Below are 21,216 nucleotides of genomic sequence, written 5' to 3'. Positions count from 1 at the left end.
AGCGCCATTTGGAATGCAGACTTAGATGGATTGGTCTGCAGGCGTCACGTTGCATTTGCAGAGCCCCTGATGTACCCAAACAGTAGAAACCACCCACAAGTGACCCCATATTGGAAACTAGACCTCCCATGGAACTTATCTAGATGTGTTGTGAAAACTTTGAACCCCCAAGTGTTTCACTACAGTTTACAACGCAGAGCCGTGAAAATAAAAATCCTTTTTTTTCCCACAAAAATGATTTTTAGCCCCCCAAATTTTTATTTTCCCAAGGATAACAAGAGAACTTGGACCCAAAAAGTTGTTGTCCAATTTGTCTCGAGTACGCTGATACCCCATATGTTGGGGTAAACCCCTGTTTGGGCGCACGGGAGAGCTCGGAAGTGAAGGAGCACTGTTTTACTTTTTCAATGCAGAATTGGCTGGAATTGAGATCGGACGCCATGTCGTGTTTGGAGAGCCCCTGATGTGTCTAAACAGTGGAAACCCCCCAATTATAAATGAAACCCTAATCCAAACGCACCACTAACCCTAATCCCAACTGTAACCCTAACCACACACCTAACCCAGACACACCCCTAATTCTAATCCCAACCCTAATCCCAACCGTAAATGTAATCCAAACCCTAACCCTAGCCCCAACCCTAGCCCTAACCCTAACCCTAACCGGAAAATGGAAATAAATACATTTTTTTTAATTTTATTATTTTTCCCTAAGGCTAGGTTCACATTGCGTTAGGGAAATCCGTTTAGCACTAGCGGATTGCGCTAACACAATGTCTTTTTAGGTGTCGTGTTTAGTGGTCGCGTTAACGTCCCCGCTCTGGAAGATCGGGGATCGGACCTCGGGCGCGCCGCGGACGCTGCAAGCAGCGTCTGAGGCGCGCCACAAAAGAATGGCACCTTGCTAGCGCGAGCCGAAAATGGCACGCTCTAGCGATGCGCTACACCTGAAAATCACATTGCTGTCAATGGTTGTGCTAACGGACCCGTTGCACGGCGTTAATTGTGACATTTTCGCCGTGCAACGCTGTCCGTTAGCGTTAACCCATTAACGCAATGTGAACCTAGCCTAACTAAGGGGGTGATGAAGGGGGGTTTGATTTACTTTTATAGCGAGTTTTTTAGCGGATTTTTATGATTGGCAGCCGTCACACACTAAAAGACGCTTTTTATAGCAAAAAAGTTTTTGCGTCTCCACATTTTGAGACCTATAATTTTTCCATATTTTGGTCCACAGAGTCATGTGAGGTCTTGTTTTTTGCGGGACGAGTTGACGTTTTTATCGGTTACATTTTCGGACACGTGACAGTTTTTGATCGCTTTTTATTCCGATTTTTTTGTGAGGCAGAATGACCAAAAACCAGCTATTCATGAATTTCTTTTGGGGGAGGCGTTTATACCGTTCCGCGTTTGGTAAAATTGATGAAGCAGTTTTATTCTTCGGGTCAGTACGATTACAGCGACACCTCATTTATATCATTTTTTTTATGTTTTGGCGCTTTTATACGATAAAAGCTATTTTATAGAAAAAATAATTATTTTGGCATCGCTTTATTCAGAGGACTATAACTTTTTTATTTTTTTGGTTATGATGCTATATGGCGGCTCGTTTTTTGCGGGACAAGATGACGTTTTCAGAGGTAACATGGTTATTTATATCCGTCTTTTTGATCGCGTATTATTCCACTCTTTGTTCAGCGTTATGATAATAAAGCGTTGTTTTTTGGCTCGTTTTTTTTTTTTTTTTCTTACGGTGTTCACTGAAGGGGTTAACTAGTGGGCCAGTTTTATAGGTCGGGTCGTTACGGACGCGGCGATACTAAATATGTGTACTTTTATTGTTTTTTTGTTTTTTTTTTATGTAAAGAAATGTATTTATGGGAATAATATTTTTTTTTTTTCTGCTTTATTTAGGAATTTTTTTTTTATTTTTTTTTTTACAAGTGTGGAAATTTTTTTTTTTACTTTTTCACTTTGTCCCAGGGGGGGACATCACAGATCACCGATCTGACAGTGTGCACAGCACTCTATCAGATCGGTGATCTGACATACAGCCGGGCAGGATTAGAGCTGCAGCTGCAGCCTGATCCTGACCCGGAAGTGCTCCCTGCAGGACCCGGATGCAGCCCGGCGGCCATTTTGGATCCGGGGACTGCAGGGAGAAGACGCTCGGTACACGGTGAGCACATCACCGTGTACCGATCGTCTCAGGGAAGCCCGCAGGGAGCCCCCTCCCTGCGCGATGCTTCCCTGCACCGCCGGCACACCGCGATCATCTTTGATCGCGGTGTGCCGGGGGTTAATGTGCCGGGAGCGGTCCGTGACCGCTCCTGGCACATAGTGCCGGATGTCAGCTGCGATAGGCAGCTGACACCCGGCCGCGATCGGCCGCGCTCCCCCCGTGAGCGCGGCCGATCGCATATGACGTACTATCCCGTCCATGGGAATTAAGTCCCAGGTCACCTGGACGGGATAGTACGTCATATGGGATTAAGGGGTTAAGATTGGCATTGCTGCTTCAGTGCCACTCCTGTGTGTGCCACCTGTCTCAAATTTTGTGCCACATTAAACCTAGTGTGTAATACTGGGCCAGATTTCTTTTCAATTCTCCCTGAAAAAAAAATAGTGGGAGATTAAGATTGGCATTTCTGCTTCAGTGCCAGTCCTGTGTGTGCCACCTGTCTCAAATTTTGTGCCACATTAAACTAAGTGTGTAATACTGGGCCAGATTTCTTTTAAATTCTCCCTGAAAAAAAAATAGTGGGAGATTCAGATTGGCATTTCTGCTTCAGTGCCACTCCTGTGTGTGCCACCTGTCTCAAATTGTGTGCCACATTAAACCTAGTGTGTAATACTGGGCCAGATTTCTTTTAAATTCTCCCTGAAAAAAAAAATAGTGGGAGATTAAGATTGGCATTTCTGCTTCAGTGCCAGTCCTGTGTGTGCCACCTGTCTCAAATTTTGTGCCACATTAAACCTAGTGTGTAATACTGGGCCAGATTTCTTTTAAATTCTCCCTGAAAAAAAAAATAGTGGGAGATTAAAATTGGCATTTCTGCTTCAGTGTCAGTCGTGTGTGTGCCACCTGTCTCAAATTTTGTGCCACATTAAACTTAGTGTGTAATACTGGGCCAGATTTCTTTTCAATTCTCCCTGAAAAAAAAAATTGTGGGAGATTAAGATTGGCATTTCTGCTTCAGTGCCACTCCTGTGTGTGCCACCTGTCTCAAATTTTGTGCCACATTAAACCTAATGTGTAATACTGGACCAGATTTTTTTAAAATTATCCCTGAAAAAAGAAAAATAGTGGGAGATTAAGATTGGCATTTCTGCTTCAGTGCCAGTCCTGTGTGTGCCACCTGTCTCAAATTTTGTGCCACATTAAACCTAGTGTGTAATACTGGGCCAGATTTCTTTTAAATTCTCCCTGAAAAAAAAATAGTGGGAGATTAAGGGGACAATTACTATAGGCTCATTCTCCCACTCGGTAGAGCTCTGCGTGGATTCTGGGGCGGAGGGCAATTTTATGTCTTCTGCCTTCGCCCAACGTCACGCAATACCCCTGGTTATGCTAGCTCAACCAGTAACGGTACGAGTGGTGAATGGGTCGGCACTGCCCTCACAGATAACACACCAGACCATCCCTTTTACTCTGTCCATGTCGCCATCTCATCAGGAGATTATATCTCTGCTTGTCATTCCTGAGGGAATTGATGAGGTCCTGTTGGGAATACCTTGGCTACGGTACCACTCTCCTCATATCGAGTGGTCATCTGGCAGAATCCTGGGATGGGGCGAATCTTGTGGGGGTAGGTGTCAGAGGGAGTGCGTTCAGGTTGCCACTACAGAGGTACCCGCAGATCTTTGCTCTCTCCCCAAGCAGTATTGGTCTTATGCAGACGTGTTCTCCAAAAAGGCGGCGGAGATCCTTCCGCCCCATCGCCCCTATGACTGTCCTATTGATCTCTTGCCTGGTGCTGAGCCTCCCCGGGGTCGAGTCTATCCGCTATCTCTCCCGGAGACGGAGGCAATGTCACAGTACATCCAGGAAAATCTGGCAAGAGGATTCATTAGGAAGTCAGTGTCACCTGCTGGGGCAGGGTTCTTCTTCGTGCAGAAGAAGAATGGAGAATTGCGTCCATGCATAGACTACAGGGGTCTTAACGCCATCACCGTTAAGAACAAGTATCCTTTGCCCTTGATATCTGAGCTCTTCGATAGGCTTCGGGGAGCAAGAGTATTTACTAAATTAGATCTGCGGGGTGCTTACAACCTGATTCGCATCCGTGAGGGGGACGAATGGAAGACGGCTTTTAACACCAGGGATGGGCACTATGAATATCTGGTGATGCCCTTCGGGCTCTGTAATGCCCCAGCCGTTTTCCAGGACTTTGTGAACGATATCTTCCGGGATATGCTTTCCACCTCGGTCGTAGTCTATCTGGATGATATTCTCATCTATACTCTCCAGATATTGACTCCCACCGGAGAGATGTTTGCAAAGTCTTCGACCTCCTACGGGCAAACTCCCTCTATGCCAAGTTGGAGAAGTGTATGTTTGAGCAGGAGTCCTTACCTTTCTTAGGCTACATCATCTCTGCCCAGGAATTTGGCTATGGATCCTGCCAAACTACAGGCTGTGATGGACTGGCAGGAACCCCATTCTCTTAAAGCGGTGCAGCGCTTTATGGGGTTCATTAATTATTATCGCCAGTTCATTCCGCACTTCTCAACTTTGGTAGCTCCCTTGGTTGCCCTCACCAAGAAGGGGGCGAATCCCAAATTGTGGTCTGAGGAGGTCTCCAAGGCCTTTAACTCTATAAAGTCACACTTCGCTAGCGCTCCCATCCTACATCGCCCCGATGTTGATAAGCCATTTATCATGGAGGTGGATGCCTCTTCTGTTGGTGCTGGAGCAGTCCTCTTCCAAAAGGATGCTCAAGGTCGGAAGCATCCTTGCTTCTTTTTTTCCAAGACCTTCTCACCAGCAGAGAGGAATTATTCCATCGGGGACAGGGAGTTGCTAGCCATGAAGTTGGCTTTCTCGGAGTGGAGACATCTCTTGGAGGGTGCACATTTTCCCTTCCAAGTCTTCACAGACCATAAAAATTTGGTGTACCTGCAGACAGCCCAGCGGTTGAATTCTCGCCAGGCCAGATGGTCCTTATTCTTCTCCCGGTTTCATTTCACCCTCCATTTTCTTTCTGGGGAGTAGAACATTCGGGCCGACGCTCTCTCTCGCTCCGTTGTGTCATCTGCGGAGGAGGAGGAGGAGCCTCAGCTTATTGTCCCCACCGAGAGCTTGAGAACTGTGGCCCCGGTTTCGCTAGAGTCTGTGCCCCCGGGCAAGACTTTTGTTCCATCCAATTTGCGACCGGAGGTTCTCTCTTGGGCACACTCGTCCAGGGTGGGTGGACATTTTGGTACCAAAAGGACATCTGAGTTACTGGCGAGGACGTACTGGTGGCCGCATATGGCTCGTGATGTCGCAGAGTATGTTCGGGCGTGTGTCTCTTGCGCCAAGAAAAAGACTCCTCGGCAATGGCCAGCTGGTTTGCTTTATCCTCTGCCGGTGGCGGACAGGCCCTGGGAGATGGTCGGGATGGACTTTGTGGTGGGCTTACCCAAGTCTCGTAACTGCACCATTATCTGGGTGATCACCGACCATTTTTCCAAAATGGTGCACTTGGTGCCTCTTCCACGGCTACCTTCTGCACGGGCGTTGGCTGTCTTGTTCGTCAAGCATATCTTTCGCCTACACGGTATGCCAGACAAAATTGTTAGTGACCGGGGTCCCCAGTTTGCGTCTCGATTCTGGAGAGAGCTTTGTCGTCTACTCAGTATTGAGTTGAATCTCTCTTCGGCATATCATCCCGAGACGAATGGGTTGGTAGAGAGGGCCAACCAGACCTTGGTCACATATTTACGACATTTTGTTTCTGCCAGGCAGGATGACTGGGCATCCTTGCTACCGTGGGCAGAGTTTGCACTTAACAATGCCGTAGCCGACGCTACCGGTCAGACTCCATTCCTCTTAAATTACGGCCAGCATCCGCGTGTTCCTGTGCCCATGCCTGTGTCTTCTGCTGACTCCAGGGTGGCAGACTGGGCTGTAGAGGCATGGGACATTTGGGACCGCACGCAGGATGCCATTCGGGCCTCCAAGGAGAGAATGAGGTCCTCAGCTGATGTTCATCAGCGTCCCGCTCCGACCTTTACTCCTGGCGACTTGGTGTGGCTCTCCGCCCGTAACATCAGGCTGCGAGTTGAGTCCACTAAGTTTGCTCCTCGCTACTTGGGTCCCTTCAAGGTTCTCGAACAGGTTAATCCTGTGGTCTACCGTTTGGCTCTTCCTCCACGCTTGGGTATCACCGACACCTTTCATGTGTCCCTCTTGAAACCCGTATACATGTCCCGGTTTTCCGAGTCATCTGCCGAGACATCGGGTTCGTCTACGGACGATTACGAGGTGAACGCTATTTTGGGGTGCAAGGTGGTACGCGGCAAAAAGTTCTATCTGGTGGATTGGAAGGGTTATGGCCCAGAGGACAGGTCATGGGAGCCTGCTGAAAACATTCGGGCCCCACAGCTCATTGCTGCTTTCGAGCGTAGCGAGGCCCAAGGAGGGGGGCCCTAGGAGGGGGGGGAATGTTAGGTCTCGAGTTCCCGCTTCTGCACAGGGGGAATCTCGGGCCATCTCCGCTGCGGTCTCCCATTCTTATCCAGCCGCAGTGGAGTCTGCTCAGCAGGGACGTCGGTCCCAGTATCTTGCTCAGTCTCACGCTGTACAGAGAGTTACTGCTGCTTCTTCAGCTTCTGCCATTAAAGTCAGTGTTGGTCAGCAGCGAGCGGACTTCTCTGGGACTAAGTCCTTGTCTGCACACACTGAGCATGCCCAGGGCAAGATCTCCCGTTGGAGATCGAGGGTCATGTGCTCAGGCTCTGCAGCACATTCCATTGGTCCTCTTGGCAGGTCTTGGAAGGGCAAAGTTTCTGTGGCCACTTCTTGTGCTGCAACTATATAAACTGCGCATGACCGCACGGCCATGCGCTAGTGTACAATTGTTAATGTGTGTATGTTGTGAGTGCAAGTCGTTCTTGGATACCCCTACCCTATTGAATGTCTGTTCGCGGAAGGTGTATGGTTGCTTTCTAGCGCCCGACTTAGCCTACAGCACGAATCACACATTACAGCGTCCAGTTGCTGTGACCGCCAGTACGGCGCCGTGCACTTCCTCTGTGCTTTCCTTACCCAAGCCTGGGTGGTTAGTGGCGTTCGTCAGTGCGGCACCGCATGCACTCTTGTGCCTTAAAATCGTTATTTAATTTCCTTACACCCAGTTGCGGTGTTATGCCAGCAAGGGTCTAATCGGACTTCAATCCTAGTTGGGGTTGAGTTCGCTGACTACTTGCTCGCGCTCTATGTGCGGTACCGCGGTCCTGTGACGCAACAGGATCGCTTCCTTCACGTTGGGTGAAGTTTAACCCACGTGTGTATAGTTATGAGTACCGCCATATAGTCCGTCGTTACTTGGCAGCAGGTTCCATCTCTGCACGGTGGACCCCGGGCTGCGAACACACCATACTCTATCTGTCTTAATATTTGGTGCGTTCCGCTAGCCCTAACACACATGTACATAAATTCCCCAAGGGATATATTTTCCAAAATGAGGTAACTTGAGAGGAGATTCTGCTCCTCTAGCAATTATGGGCTCTGTATATGGAATCCGCAAACTATTTTAGGAAAATCTGCGCTCCAGGAGGCAAATAGCGCTCCGATTCTCCTAAGTTTTTCCGTATTGCTAAAAAATACTATAAAGACACATATGGGGTATTGCCATGTTCAGTAGAAATTGTGGGACAAATTTTTGTGCCATTTTTACCCACTTATTGTGTGAACTGTATAATGTAGATCTGGGGCAAAAACAAAATTTGGATTATAAAAGTATAGTTATTTTTTCTTCACTGCCCAATGGTATAAAATTCTGTGACACACTCGTGGTGTCAATATGATCATTGTGTTCAGAGGCGTAGCTAGAGCTTTTGCCGCCCGGGGCTGTTCCCGAGTTTGGAGCCTTTCCCCAGTGTGTCCAGCAGTCTGCCCCAGTGTGTCCAGCATATTACCCCCAGTGTCCAGCATTGCCCCAGTGTGTCCAGTATATTACCCCCAGTGTGTCCAGCAATCTACCCCAGTGTCCAGCATTGCCCCAGTGTGTCCAGAAGTCTGCCCCAGGGTCTCCAGCATTGCCTCAATGTGTCCAGAAATCTGCCCCAGGGTCTCCAGTATTGCCCCAGTGTGTCCCGCAATCTGCCCCAGGGTCTCCAGTATTGCCCCAGTGTGTCCAGCAATCTGCCCCATGGTCTCCTGTATTGCCCCAGTGTGTCCAGCATTCTGCCCCATGGTCTCCAGTATTGCCCCGGTGTGTCCAGCAATCTGCCCCATGGTCTCCAGTATTGCCCCAGTATGTCCAGAAGTCTGCCCCAGGGTCTCCAGCATTGCCTCAATGTGTCCTGAGATCTGCCCCATGGTCTCCAGTATTCAGTGTGTCCAGCATTCTGCCCCATAGTCTCCTGTACTGCCCCAGTGTGTCCAGCATTCTGCCCCATGGTCTCCAGTATTGCCCCAGTGTGTCCAGCATTCTGCCCCATGGTCTCCAGTATTGCCCCAGTGTGTCCAGCATTCTGCCCCATGGTCTCCAGTATTGCCCCAGTGTGTCCAGCAATCTGCCCCATAGTCTCCTGTATTGCCCCAGTGTGTCCAGCAATCTGCCCCATGGTCTCCTGTACTGCCCCAGTGTGTCCAGCAATCTGCCCCATGGTCTCCTGTATTGCCCCAGTGTGTCCAGCAATCTGCCCCATAGTCTCCTGTATTGCCCCAGTGTGTCCAGCAATCTGCCCCATGGTCTCCTGTATTGCCCCAGTGTGTCCAGCATTCTGCCCCATGGTCTCCAGTACTGCCCCACTGTGTCCAGCAATCTGCCCCATGGTCTCCAGCATTGCCCCAGCCCCAGACAGTCAGACATAAAGAAAAAAAAAAGTAAAATCCTCACCTCTCCCGTTCCCAGCACAGGTCCGGTGCAGTCAGCGTCTCTCCGGCTCTGCGACGCTCAGGACAGAGAGGCAGAGCGGCGCGCACAGTAGTGACGTCATCGCGCCCTCTGCTCTGAGACGTCGCAGAGTCAGAGGACGCTGAAGCCGCAGGAACCAGGGGAGGTGAGTATTAGAGCGGGGGGCGGGGGCGGGGCCCGGTGGTGGGGGGAGCTGGCCCTGGTCGTGGCGGCGGACGGCGCCGCCCGAAGATTTAAAGGAGCGTCTTTTTTTTTTTTTTTTTATCTTCTTCTCCTGCAGCGCCGGCCGCCCCCAGCATTGTGCCGCCCGGGGCGGACCGCCCCCCCCGCACCCCCCTTCCTACGCCACTGATTGTGTTCTTAGATGAATTTATTGATAGGTGTTGTTTGTAAAATGAGGTCACTTATGGGGAGCTCTGCTTCTGTTCTGGCACCTCATGGGCCCCCCCAGTGGGTCATGGCACTTGCAAACAATAACAGTAAAATCTGGCACTCGTTGCCTACTGAGCTTTGCACTGTGCCTGAAAAATATTTCCTGATTATATGTAGGGTATTGGTGCACTCAGGAAAAAATGGACCCCAGTTTGTTGAAAAAAAAAATTCATATTAACCTATAGAAAAATTAAAAACTTGTGGCTAAACCATTTTCTGGCACCTCAGGGGCTCTGCCAGTGTAACATGGCAGCCTCAAGCCAATTTAGCAAAATCTGAACTCCAATAAGGCGCCTCTTACCTACCGAGCTTTGCACTGTGCCTCAAAAGTAATATTCCCTCACATATGGGGTATCGGCGTGCTCAGGAGAAATTGCACAACAAACTGTATTGTGCAATTTCTCCTTTTACCCTTATGAAAATGCAAAATTTGGGGCCAAAATAACATTTTCGTGGGAAAAATTTGATTTTTTTTTTCCACAGCTCAACATTATAAACTTTTGTGAAGCACCTGCAGGTTCAGAGTGCTCACTGCGCATCTAAGTACATTCCTTGAAGGGTCTAGTTTCAAAAATGGGGTCACTTGTGGGGGTTTCCACTGTTTAGGCACATCAGGTGTCAAAGTCAAATGATGCTCCTTCCCTTATGAGCCCTGCCATGCACCTAATCAGGAGTTTTCTCCCTCATATGGGGTACTGGCGTACTCAGGAGAAATTGCACAACAAATTGTATGGTGCAATTTTTCCTGTTACCCTTATGAAAATGCAATATTTTTTGCTAAAAACATAGTTGTGCTGAATATTTGATTTTTTTATGTTTAGAGCTCAACGTTAAAAGCTTCTGTGAATCACCTGAGGGTTTAATGTGCTTACCACACATCTAGATCATTTTCCTGAGGGGTTACTTTCCAATATGGTGTCACTTGTGAGGATTTTTACTATTTAGACACATCAGGGGCTATACAAACGCAAAATGGCATCCGTCAATTGTTCCAGCAAGTTTTGCATTCAAAAAGTCAAATGGCTCTCATTCCCTTTCGAGCTGTGCCATGCACCCAAACAGTGGTTTTGGCCCTTATATGGGTTATTATCGGCATGCTAAGGAGAAATTATGCAGAAAATTTGGGTGTCCATTTTTTCTTGCTACCCGTGTCAAAATAATTTTTTTTTTTTTAAAAAGTTAAATGCTGGTTTTTTTTTTAAATTCATGTTAAAGGGACACTGTCACCTGAATTTGGAGGGAACAATCTTCAGCCATGGAGGCGGGGTTTTTGGGTGTTTGATTCACCCTTTCCTTACCCGCTGGCTGCATGCTGGCTGCAATATTGGATTGAAGTTCATTCTCTGTCCTCCGTAGTACATGCCTGCACAAGGTAATCTTGCCTTGCGCAGGCGTGTACTATGGAGGACAGAGAATGAACTTCAATCCAATATTGCAGCCAGCATGCAGCCAGCGGGTAAGGAAAGGGTGAATCAAACACCCAAAAACCCCGCCTCCATGGCTGAAGATTGTTCCCTCCAAATTCAGGTGACAGTGTCCCTTTAAGCACCTAAAGAGTTGCAGTTTTTAGAATGATGTCACTTTTGAGCATCTTCTATCAAATAGTCCCTTCAAAGTGACTTAAAATGTGATGTGGCCCCTAAAAAAATGGTTCTGTAAATTTTGCTGCAAAAAACAAAAATCGCTGGTCATATTTTAACGCTTATAACTTCCTAACAAAAAAAATTGGTTCCAAAATTGTGCTGATATAAGGTATCATATCTTTGTGATTTAAAGGAATGAAAATTCAAATTTGGAAAATTGCAAAATTTTCGGCAAATTTCTGTTTTTTTCACAAATAAACGCAAGTCATACCAAAAAATTTGAAGTTCAATATGTCATGTAAAAACATTCTCAAAATTACTGGGATCCGTTTAAGCATTCCAGAATTATTACCTCATAAAGTGACAATGGTCAGAATTGTAAAAATTGGCCCAGTCATTAACATGCATACCACCTTTGGGGGTAAAAGGAGTTAACACTGTAAAGTTTGAAACTTGGAGGGCCAACAGGCAGCCTACACAATTTATAGAGGGACAGTAGACAGCCCCCATTATTTTTGGTGGACAGATGAGACCAAGATCGAGTTTTTTGGTAAAACACATAATTCTACTGATCACTATTGTTGAGCGATACCTTCCGATATTTGAAAGTATCGGTATCGGATGGTATCGGCCGATACCGGCAAAATATCGGATCTCGCCGATACCGATACCCGATACCAATACAAGTCAATGGGACACAAATATCGGAATGTATGCTCGATGGTTCCCAGGGTCTGAAGGAGTTGAAACTCTCCTTCAGGCCCTGGGATCCATATTAATGTAAAAAATAAAGAATAAAAATTAAAAATATGGCTATACTCACCCCTCCGAAGGACCCTGACTGTCACCGCTGTAAGCGTCCGCCTCCGTTCCTGAGAATTGCAGAGATTGAAGGACCTTCGATGACATCGCGGTCAGGTGAAAGGAAAGGAGGCGGACGCTTGCAGCGGTGACAGCCAGTGTTCTTCGGAGGGGTGAGTATAGCCATATTTTTTATTTTTATTCTTTATTTTTTACATTAATATGGATTCCAGGGCCTGAAGGAGAGTTTCCTCTCCCTTGGAACCATATGCACCGCACACTCCGATACCGATTTCCGATATCACAAAAATTTCAGAACTCGGTATCAGAATTCCGATACAGCAAGTATCGGCCGATACCCGATACTTGCAGTATCGGAATGCTCAACACTACTGATCACTGTAAATTGAATGTGGCATACAAATAAAAGAACACAGTACTTACAGTTAAATACATTGGAGGTTCAAAGAAATTTAAGGGATGATTTGCTGCTTCTTGCACTGGGTGCCTTCACTGTGTGCAAGGCGTCATGAATTGTGAAGATTCCTAAAGGATTTTGGGTTGCAATGTGGTGCCATGGGTCTGAAAGCTGGGTTTGCATCCTAGGTCATGGGTCTTCCAGCATGACAATGACCTCAAACATACTTAAAGAAGCACCCAGATATAGATGGAAAGAAGGCAAGTAAGAGTTCAGAAGTGGTAATTCCAGCTCCAGTAGCGTAAAGTGTCTCACCACTACCTCTTACATACAGATGCTAGAGAGAAACTGTAAATTGACACAATAAATCAGTTAATTTTGCCTGCTTTTATGAATTTATGAGTACAGATCACTGTAAACATGAATTGGTCAATGAGTCCATGGAAAGAAGCAACAACAAGGCTTAGAATTTATAAGGCAATAACCCCTGGCTAGATGCCTGTCAAGCGCTATATCTATTGCAACGTATCACTCTAGACAAATTGCAGATAAGAGAGGTATTATTGTAGAATATAGAAGGAATTTGAACTGGCCCTGAAAATATTTTTTTCTTGTACGGGGCAGCAACACACTCTGGAGGATCGCAAGTAGCACTGCCAGCTTTGATAAATTTCTGAGTACAGATCACCATTAAAAATATGAATCGGTCAATGAGTCCATGATAAAAAGCAGCAGCAAAGCTTAGAATTTATATGGCCATAATCTCATACGCTATCCCTACAGCTACACCTCATCATAGACGAAGTGAAGATAAGACCAGTATTATTATAACAGAAAAGAATCTATTTGAACAAGCCCTGGAAAAAGCAATTAGTTTAATGTAGCAACATCAGGGACTGTTATTTTATCAACCCTGCTGGGGAATATAGTGGAGTGTTTCACATCTGCGCAGCCTGATATGTAGACTACCAGGATCAACTGTATTACTGTACAAACTCTTCTGTCATGGCTGTGAAATCCCATATGCAGTGTGAGAACTCCCTATGTGACCACCAACTGACAGCCCACAACAAGGTAATGGATCATACAGTAATAGAACCCACAGGCTAATTTGGTTTAAAAAAAAAATCTAAAATGTGGATCTTCAGAAAAGCATTTTTTCCCTTTACCAAGAAGTGGGTCTCCTACACTGCTAAAGTGTATGCACTTGGTGCAAAAGATGCCGAAAATAAGAAAGAGGAAGTTCAATACCTTTTTGAAGAGATGTAGTGGAGGGCCTCATAAAACATTTTTTTCCCCATTATTAAGGAGTGAGTATCCTATACTGGTAATTTTAATGCACTAAGGGCATAGGCTGAAGAACATTTACCCTTGGGGAGTATACATAGAGCTCTGGCAAAAATTAAGAGACCACCAAATCAAAACCCTGTCATGGCCAGCCCAATCTCCAGACCAGAACCCCATTGAAAACCTCTGGAATGTAATCAGGAGGATGACGGATAGTCACAAGCCATCAAACAAAGAAGAACTGCTTACATTTTTGCACCAGAAGCAGTGTGAAAGACTGGTGGAAGGCATGCCAAGACGCATGAAAGCTGTGATTAAAAATCATGGCTATTTCACAAAATATTGATTTCTGAACTCTTCCTGAGTTAAAACATTAGTAATGTTTCTAAATGATGATGAACTTGTTTTCTTTGCATTATTTGAGGTCTGAAAGTGCCGTTTTTTTAATTTTGACCATTTTCCCTCTTCAGAAAAAAATATAACATTTATTGCTTGGAAATTCATGTTGTCAGAAGTTTATAGAATAAAAGAATAATTTACATTTTACTCAAAATATACCTATAAAGAGAAAAATTAGACAAACTGAACATTTTGCAGTGGTCTCTAAATTTTTGCCAGAGCTGTATATAAAAGAATATTCGAGTTAGGACTCTAAAAATTGTTAATTATAAACACCATTAACCCCTTTCTGCCATTAGATGTACTATTGCGTCCATGTGGGGTGGGCTTTACTTCCCAAGGACGCAATAGTACGTCATATGCGATCGGCAGCGCTCACGGGGGGAGCGCCGCCGATCGCGGCCGGGTGTCAGCTGCCTATCGCAGCTGACATCCGGCACTATGTGCCAGGAGCGGTCAAAGACCGCCCCCAGCACATTAACCCCCGGCACACCGCGATCAAAGATGATCGCGATGTGCCGGCGGTGCAGGGAAGCACCGCGCAGGGAGGGGGCTCCCTGCGGGCTTCCCTGAGCCCCCCGCAGCAACGCGATGTGATCGCGTTGCTGCGAGGGTCTTACCTCCCTCCCTCCCTGCTCCAGGCCCGGATCCAAGATGGCCGCGGATCCGGGTCCTGCAGGGAGGGAGGTGGCTTCACAGAGCCTGCTCAGAGCAGGCACTGTGAAGCAGCCTGCACTCCTATCAGATCGGTGATCTGACAGAGTGCTGTGCAAACTGTCAGATCACCGATCTGTGATGTCCCCCCCGGGACAAAGTAAAAAAGTTAAAAAAAAATGTTTTCAAATGTGTAAAAAAAAAATTAAAAAAAATATTCCAAAATAATGAAAAAAAAAAATATTATTCCCATAAATACATTTCTTTATCTAAATAAAAAAAACAAAACAATAAAAGTACACATATTTAGTATCGCCGCGTCCGTAACGGCCCGACCTATAAAACTGGCCCACTAGTTAACCCCTTCAGTAAACACCGTAAGAAAAAAAAAAAAAACGAGGCAAAAAACAACGCTTTATTATCATACCGCCGAACAAAAAATGGAATAACACGCGATCAAAAAGATGGATATAAATAACCATGGTACCGCTGAAAGCGTCATCTTGTCCCGCAAAAAAACGAGCCGCCATACAGCATCATCAGCAAAAAACATAAAAAAGTTATAGTCCTGAGAATAAAGCGATGCAAAAATAATTATTTTTTCCGTAAAATAGTTTTTATCGTATAAAAGCGCCAAAACATAAAAAATGATATAAATGAGGTGTCGCTGTAATCGTACTGACCCAAAGAATAAAACTGCTTTATCAATTTTACCAAACGCGGAACGGTATAAACGCCTCCCCCAAAAGAAATTCATGAATAGCTGTTTTTTGGTCATTCTTCCTCACAAAAATCGGAATAAAAAGTGATCAAAAAATGTCACGTGCCTGAAAATGTTACCAATAAAATCGTCAACTCGTCCCGCAAAAAACAAGACCTCACATGACTCTGTGGACCAAAATATGGAAAAATTATAGCTCTCAAAATGTGGTAACGCAAAAAATATTTTTTGCAATAAAAAGCGTCTTTCAGTGTGTGACGGCTGCCAATCATAAAAATCCGCTAAAAAACCCGCTATAAAAGTAAATCAAACCCCCCTTCATCACCCCCTTAGTTAGGGAAAAATTAAAAAAATGTATTTATATCCATTTTCCCGTTAGGGCTAGGGTTAGGGTTAGGGCTAGGGTTAGGGTTGGGGCTAGGGCTAGGGTTAGGGTTAGGGCTAGGGTTAGGGCTAGGGTTAGGGTTAGGGTTGGGGCTACAGTTAGGGTTGGGGCTAAAGTTAGGGTTAGGGTTTAGATTACATTTACAGTTGGGAATAGGGTTGGGATTAGGGGTGTGTCAGGGTTAGGGGTGTGGTTAGGGTTACCGTTGGAATTAGGGTTAGGGGTGTGTTTGGATTAGGGCTTCAGTTATAATTGGAGGGTTTCCACTGTTTAGGCACATCAGGGGCTCTCCAAACACGACATGGCGTCCGATCTCAATTCAAGCCAATTCTGCGTTGAAAAAGTAAAACAGTGCTCCTTCCCTTCCGAGCTCTCCCGTGTGCCCAAACAGGGGTTTGCCCCAACATATGGGGTATCAGCGTACTCAGGACAAATAGGACAACAACTTTGGGGTCCAATTTCTCCTGTTACCCTTGGAAAAAAACAAACTAGGGGCTAAAAAATAATTTTTGCGGGAAAAAAAAAAGATTTTTTATTTTCACGGCTCTGCGTTATAAACTGTAGTGAAACACTTGGGGGTTCAAAGTTCTCCCAACACATCTAGATGAGTTCCCTGGGGGGTCTAGTTTCCAATATGGGGTCACTTGTGGGGGGTTTCTACTGTTTAGGTACATTAGGGGCTCTGCAAACGCAATGTGACGCCTGCAGACTATTCCATCTAAGTCTGCATTCCAAATGGCACTCCTTCCCTTCCGAGCCCTCCCATGCGCCCAAACGGTGGTTCCCTCCACATATGGGGTATCAGCGTACTCAGGACAAATTGGACAACAACTTTTGGGGTCGAATTTCTCCTCTTACCCTTGGGAAAATACAAAACTGGGGGCTAAAAAATTATTTTTGTGGGAAAAAATTTTTGTTTTATTTTTACGGCTCTGCATTATAAACTTCTGTGAAGCCCTTGGTGGGTCAAAGCGCTCACCACACATCTAGATAAGTTCCTTAGGGGGTCTACTTTCCAAAATGGTGTCACTTGTGGGGGGTTTCTACTGTTTAGGTACATTAGGGGCTCTGCAAACGCAATGTGACACCTGCAGACCATTCCATCTAAGTCTGCATTCCAAATGGAGCTCCTTCCCATCCGAGCCCTCCCATGCGCCCAAACAGTGGTTCCCCCCCACTTATGGGGTATCAGCGCACTCACGACAAATTGGACAACAAATTTTAGGGTCCAATTTCTCCTGTTACCCTCGGGAAAATACAAAACTGGGGGCTAAAAAATAATTTTTGTGGGAAAAAATGTTTGTTTTATTTTTACGGCTCTGCATTATAAACTTCTGTGAAGCACTTGGTGGGTCAAAGCGCTCACCACACATCTAGATAAGTTCCTTAGGGGGTCTACTTTCCAAAATGGTGTCACTTGTGGGGGGTTTCAATGTTAAGGCACATCAGTGGCTCTCCAAACGCAACATGGCATCCCATCTCAATTCCTGTCAATTTTGCATTGAAAAGTCAAACGGCGCTCCTTCCCTTCCGAGCTCTCCCATGCGCCCAAACAGTGGTTTACCCCCACATATGGGTTATCAGCGTACTCAGGACAAATTGTACAACAACTTTTGGGGTCCAATTTCTTCTCTTACCCTTGGGAAAATAAAAAATTGGGGGCAAAAAGATAATTTTTGTGAAAAAATATGATTTTTTATTTTTACGGTTCTCCATTATAAACTTCTGTGAAGCACTTGGTGGGTCAAAGTGCTCACCACACCTCTAGATAAGTTCCTTAGGGGGTCTACTTTCCAAAATGGTGTCACTTGTGGGGGGTTTCAATGTTTAGGCACATCAGTGGCTCTCCAAACGCAACATGGCGTCCCATCTCAATTCCTGTCAATTTTGCATTGAAAAGTCAAACGGCGCTCCTGCCCTTCCGAGCTCTCCCATGCGCCCAAACAGTGGTTTACCCCCACATATGGGGTATCAGCGTACTCAGGACAAATTGTAAAACAACTTTTGGGGTCCAATTTCTTCTCTTACCCTTGGGAAAATTAAAAATTGGGGGCGAAAAGATAATTTTTGTGAAAAAATATGATTTTTTATTTTTACGGTTCTGCATTATAAAGTTCTGTGAAGCACTTGGTGGGTCAAAGTGCTCACCACACCTCTAGATAAGTTCGTTAGGGGGTCTACTTTCCAAAATGTCACTTGTGGGGGGTTTCAATGTTTAGGCACATCAGGGGCTCTCCAAACGCAACATGGTGTCCCATCTCGATTCCAGTCAATTTTGCATTGAAAAGTCAAATGGCGCTCCTTCGCTTCCGAGCTCTGTCATGCGCCCAAACAGTGGTTTACCCCCACATATGGGGTATTGGTGTACTCAGGACAAATTGTACAACAACTTTTGCGGTCCATTTTCTCCTGTTACCCTTGGTAAAATAAATCAAATTGGAGCTGAATTAAATTTTTTGTGAAAAAAAGTTAAATGTTCATTTTTATTTAAACATTCCCAAAATTCCTGTGAAGCACCAGAAGGGTTAATAAACTTCTTGAATATGGTTTTGAGCACCATGAGGGGTGCAGTTTTTAAAATGGTGTCACACTTGGGTATTTTCTATCATATAGACCCCTCAAAATGACTTCAAATGAGATGTGGTCCCTAAAAAAAAATGGTGTTGTAAAAATGAGAAATTGCTGGTCAACTTTTAACCCTTATAACTCCCTAACAAAAAAAAATTTTGGTTCCAAAATTGTGCTGATGTAAAGTAAACATGTGGGAAATGTTACTTATTAAGTATTTTGTGGGACATATATCTGTGATTTAATTGCATAAAAATTCAAAGTTGGAAAATTGCAAAATTTTCATAATTTTCGCCAAATTTCCGTTTTTTTCACAAATAAACGCAAGTACTATCAAAGAATTTTTACCATTGTCATGAAGTACAATATGTCACGAGAAAACAATGTCAGAATCACTGGAATCCATTGAAGCGTTCCAGAGTTATAACCTCATAAAGGGACAGTGGTCAGAATTGTAAAAATTGGCCCGGTCATTAACGTGCAAACCACCCTTGGGGGTAAAGGGGTTAAAAATATATATAGCGACGGTAGCATGATCATCCTGTTGATATTGTGCTGGTGGTGGTGAAGGAGGTAGGGACAACATAAAAAAGATGAAATCCTAAAGCGTATACTTATGCTTGAATGGAAATACAACAGAAAAAAGCAGAAGAACACTGCAGTTTTTATTTTATGCACCGCTGATGTCATCCGGTGGCATTCAGAGGTTTGGGCCAATCCAGCCCTTGTTCACTTTGATAAGAGTCAGCCTGTCAGCATATTTAGTTGAGAGGCGGATACCCCCGGTAACACTAAAAACCTGCTCTGACAAAATGCTAGTGGCAGGGCAGGCCAGGACCTTCATGATGTAGAGGCAGTTCATTCCATGTGTTTAGCTTGGAACCCCAATAGTTGTAAGGCACAGAGGACTCACATAGGAGGCTGGTACGGTCGGCAAGGAACTCCTTTAGCATCTTGCAAAACTTTTCCCTCCTTGTTACAGTACCCTGTGCATCAGGGCCCAGGCGATGGGAGGGTCTGAGAAAACTGTCCCTGATCTTTGAGGGTTTTCCCTGCCTCTGCTGCATCAGTTGTGTGCATTTCTAGTCTCCAGTCCTTGGTTTTCCAAAGAACTGTGACTTCTACTGCCAGCTTTGCTAGATAGAATTTGATTTTTATAATTATTCAACTAGGGACATCTGGTACTACAACACTTTATTAGATCTCTCTATCATGGGAAGGAACGATGTAATGTCCTCCTTGTAGCATGGGTCTAGAAGTTTGATCAACCAGGAATTAGTGTTGACCAAAATGCATACAACGTGAGAGTCACAGAAAAGACAGCTGAACTTAAACTCTGTTAATGTTGTCTTCCTCTCTCTCCTCCTTGTCTTCAGGCTATCAGCGCTGAACATATAGGATAAAGATGGTGTGGTTTACTACCATCTGTAGCACATGCAACCAGCTCCTGTTCCTCCTCCTCTTTATCACCTAATCTGCATTAAGAAGAAGGGATGTGACTGGGGTTCAAGAGAGGCCTGGATGTCTTCCTGGAGCAGAACAATATTGTATCATACAATTATTAGGTTCTGTAGAAGGACGTAGATCTGGGGATTTATTATGATGGAATATAGGCTGAACTGGATGGACAAATGTCTTTTTTCGGCCTTACTAACTATGCTACTATGTATGTTACTATGACTGGGCTGTGTAAAATAACCCAGTATAGTTTCTTGCTCCATCTCAACTTGTTCCGCCTGCAAAGCCTCATCTTTAATTGTGAGCAGCAACCGTTTCAATAGATAGAGAAATGGCATGGTGATGCTATTTATAATGTCATCGCCATAATGGTCGAGACTTAAAAGTTTGTCACACAGATGTCAGACATCCATGCCCACTCATCAGCTTTTATGTGTGGAGGCGGACCAGAATACTGACATGCATGGTGTAGCTGGTATTCAACCACTACCCTCTGCAGTTCACAAAGACTTGCCAACATATGTAACATTGAGTTCCAATGCGTGGTGACATAGTACACCAGTCAGTGAGCTGGAAGTTGCAAACTCTGCCGCAGCACTTACAGAGTGGCTGCAGCTGTAGCCAACTTGTGGAAATGGGCACACATGTGGTGTTTTTTCACAAGTAGATCAGGCAGAGCTGCGAAGGTTTTGAGAAACCGCTGAGCCACTAACTTGAGCACCTGGGCCAGGCAGTGTACATGCATGAGGTTGCTGAGTTTCAGAGCTGCCACCAGCTATGGCCAATGTCACACACAACCATGCCTTGTTATAGGTTCAGGGGTGTGAGACACTGATCAGTGTGGTCTGTTAGACCTATCAACATCTCCGCGGCGGTGTGCAGTTTGCATTCTAAGCAGATTAGCTTCAGCAGACCTTGTTGCCGCATGGCCGAGGCAGTGCTGCAGTGCTTCCAGCTTGAGACTGATGTTGACATTTCTGAGATGGAGGGTGAGGAGGAGGAGCAGGAACTGCTGTAGAAGGTGTGGCCAAACCTGATTGATCCAGGGCCCACAATCCTTGGTGTTGGTAGCACATGTTCCATCCCAGGGTCAGACTTGGTCCCAGCTTCCACAATGTTCACCCAGTGTGCCATCAGGGAAATGTAGCATCCTTGGACAGAAGCAATTGTTCAGGTGTACATAGTTAAGTGGACCTTCCAAGTCAAAGCGCTGATCAGGGCATGGCTGATGTTATGGGACATGTGCTTGTGTAAAGCAGGGACAGCACACTGGGAAGAATAGAGGCTGGTGACAAAGTACCGAGGGACATCCCCCATGAGGTCATGGAAAGGTTCTGTCTCCACAAGCCTAAACAGCAACATTTCCAGGGCAAGCAGTCTGAAAATGTGTCCATTTAGTATTGGCCTGTAGGTGGGTGGCTGCATATTTATGCTTGTGTTCT

The sequence above is a fragment of the Ranitomeya imitator genome, chromosome 4 (assembly GCF_032444005.1).
Source record: "Ranitomeya imitator isolate aRanImi1 chromosome 4, aRanImi1.pri, whole genome shotgun sequence".
Taxonomy (NCBI): Eukaryota; Metazoa; Chordata; class Amphibia; order Anura; family Dendrobatidae; genus Ranitomeya; species Ranitomeya imitator.
This window is presented reverse-complemented; position numbering follows the sequence as displayed.